This window comes from Protobothrops mucrosquamatus, unplaced genomic scaffold, assembly GCF_001527695.2.
Source record: "Protobothrops mucrosquamatus isolate PMUCROS unplaced genomic scaffold, P.Mucros_1.0 scaffold346, whole genome shotgun sequence".
NCBI lineage: Eukaryota > Metazoa > Chordata > Lepidosauria > Squamata > Viperidae > Protobothrops > Protobothrops mucrosquamatus.
In genome coordinates, this window is record NW_015386683.1 from 504607 (window position 1) to 508049 (window position 3443).

Genomic DNA, 3443 nt, shown 5'->3' on the forward strand with positions numbered 1-3443 from the left:
GTTTAGTTTCTGAGCCAGTACGTCCTATGTCAGTCAATGGCTTCGCTCGCGTCAAGACTGGAATCTAGGGTCCAGGACGGGCGTGGCAACTTTGGCTGACTTAATCTGATTGGGCAGGAATACAGTCTACTACCCATGGGTGGATCCTCCATCTCCGTGCTGAGAAAAGGCGTTCAGGTAAGACAACGCCCCTTCTACAATGCAGATTAGAAGGAACATAGACAAAGAAAAATGAATAAGCCTGAAAGAAAGGAAGTATATGGGTTGTTACAATCAAAAAAGTTATTCTAAGCAAAAAATTAAAAATCAAGATACGGTCTAGAGTTCATCATGTTTTGTAAAGGTTTTAAAGTTAATCCCCTAAACATTTATAATAAGAACCTGATAATCCATCTTGTTCAGGCACCTTTCCTAATTTAATCTCTTTTATAATTTCAGAAACTTCCTTATTATACTGTATGTCAAAACCTTTACAAGACATGATAAACTCTATCCTATGGGGAGGAAAAATACCAGAGAGCTGGAAATAGGCTAGTATAACATTAATACCTAAAGAAAGACAAGATTTGACTTTAATAAGAAAACAATGATTGAATAATGACAATAAAGTTATTCACAACAGTTTTAACTGGTATACTCAAAATAGTTTTTGCAAGAATTTATTCACAAGGATCAGTGTGGTTTTACTAAAACACAGTTAAAGAACTATGTTACAAATGTGCTGAACATTTTGGAACAACATAATGAAAGCACACTAATCTTCTTAGATGCAGAGAAGTTCTTTGGTAATTTCAACTGTGTTTTCTTGTTCAAAGTTTGGAAAAAAACTTTATAAAATGACTAAATCGATTTACAACTCAATGTAAATATACTCTTTACTATGAGATACAAAAAAAGGAACAAGACAGGACTGCCCACAGTCTGCTTTCTTGTTTATTTTGATTTTTGAAATACTGAATAGAGATATACGTTGAGAGGACTGTGAGAGTAAAGATTTAAAAAAGAAATGTATACATTAAGGGCTTTTGCAGATAACTTGGAGTTGGCCCTAGAAGATCTTTTAAGGGGAACTGAAATATTAATGTGCAAATTAAAAGAATTTGGTGCATTATCAGGTTTTATGATGAATAAACAAAAGATAAAGATGTTAACAAAAATGTGAAAGTAATGATCAAGCAGATGAATAGAATGGGTTTTAAGATTGATAAAAAGGTAAAATATCTGGATATCATGATAAATATGAATTGTATATTATTTCAAAATAACTATGTTAAGACATGGAATGAAGTTAAAAAAAGATAAGGTGGAATAAACTACAATTGTCATTGTTGGGGAGAATTTCTGTGAGAAAAATGAATGTCTTGTCTAGAAAGATGTTTTGTTTCAGACAATAACTGTTTTGACAATTGATATACTATAAAAACAGTGGCAGAAATATATAGTTAAATGCATGTGGGAGGGGGAAAATTACAAGTTAACTGTAAAGTGTTACAAGATGCAAGGGAAAGAGGAGCATTAGATTCACCTGATTTGAAATTGTATTTTGCAGTTTGCCGTTTGATTTGGATAAAGAGTGGGTATTGCTGAGAAATAGAAGGCTTTTGGGCCTGGACATTTTGGAAGGACATGACCTGAGATCAGGGTGGTTAACAAGGTTAATGTGGATCTTAAAAATAATTATGTTAGAATATGGAATAGATATAAACACAGGTTATGCTCCTGTGTGGATCTCAGCACAAGAAGCAGAGAAATATAGGCAAATACAAATGGTTAACTTATCACAAGATACTAGAGCTTTAAATAAGGAAAAGAACTGTGGCAGAGGTTATATTAGCTAATGGTTCTCTTATTCACTATTACTAGAAAGATTTAAAGTAGATAAAATAATTTATGGTTTTGAACATTATAAGAATGAGTTTGAAACAAAACTGTGTACAAATTATTAGGAATTGTTAAAACGTACTAACTTTTAGTGAAACTTGAAACAAGAATAGCAAGTGAAAGTATGTATGACCAAGCGGATTAAAGTCTTTGGTTATAATATAAAGATGGAACAATGGTAAAATATGTATCTGAGAGGATTGAAATTTATACCAAATTATAATCCTAAAGGGAACATTTATAAAGTGACGTACAATTGATATATGTCACCAGAAAATTATCCAGAATATATAAAGGCATTTCACATTTATGCTAGAAATGTGAACAACAAGAAGGAACCCCAAAAGTGCTTTTTCACGAGGCAACTGGACTTTCTTGTTTTTCTTTGAAGACGTTTAGCTTCTCATCCAAGAAGCTTCTTCAGCTCTCAACAAGAAGGAACATTTCATATTGTTTGGTGGATGTGTAAAAAGCTAGAAAATTTTGGATTCAAATACACACAGTTTCAGAGGATTTGAAAGATTAATATACAATTGAGACCAGAGGTTTTTCTTTTGGGATTGGAGAAACAGTTGGAAAAACTTATGGAACTTTGTTTTTGTACATGATAACTGTAGTAATATTATTGTACGTACATAAATAAAAAGATTCAGCACTACCCACAAAGGAGAAATGGTTGGTGAAGATGATGAATCTTGCTAGGATGGCTAAATTAACTTCTTTGATCAGAGAAAAGACAATATCTACGTTTACTGCTGGATGAAAACTCCTTATTGACTTTTTAGGTGAAACTGAAAAAAATGAACTTATGATTTTGATGATTATATAAAAAACAGAGTATTAAAAATGCTATGTTGTAACCACACAGTAAGAGATAAATTTATAACTATATTTATAACTGCTGTAAAGAAGGTCAGAAGCTACTTTGTATCATTTTCTTTTCCATTGTTCTTTTCTTGCACTTTTAGTTTTCTTTTTCTCTTTTTTAAATTTTATATTAGTTTTTATTGTATGTATAAAAAGATAACCGTGTGAAAAATGACACTAAATGGTGGGACATTCAGAAAGGATAAAAGGAAGTACTTTTCTACCTAGCACATAATTAAATATTAGCCAAGGCTGCCATCTTGGGTAGCTTTAACCTGGGATTCAAAAAATCATGGGTATCATTGATTCTAAGTCAGAATAGCTCTTTATTATTTTTAGCACTCCAAGCAGTATGTCTTTTAATTCCAATTAATCCAAGCAAATGTGGAGATCCAGTTGCATTATGTCCTGTATTCTAGTAGATATACAGATGATCATTATAGAAACAGTGCTGCCTTAATCAATCATGCCTTATATTCACCACATATAAAATTGCATTTATATTTAATCTGAAAATATCCCAGTTGATAGAAATAATCATTTTCATACTCTGACTGATCAGAACTTACCAGCTTGAATTGCAAGATAGTCGTACAACTCATACAATATGGTTGTTGTAATTTCTTCTTGTTTTTCCTGACAGTACTGAAAAAGGAGGAGGAGGAGGAGGAGGAGGAGGAGGAGGAGGAGGAGGA

The 3443-nt window shown here is 32.3% G+C and overlaps 1 protein-coding gene across 1 annotated transcript in view; it reads right to left on the reverse strand.

Moving 5' to 3' along the window:
• LEMD2 (LEM domain containing 2) overlaps positions 1-3443 on the reverse strand; it is a 23583-nt gene that overhangs the window by 16947 nt on the left and 3193 nt on the right. The window lies entirely within an intron of this gene.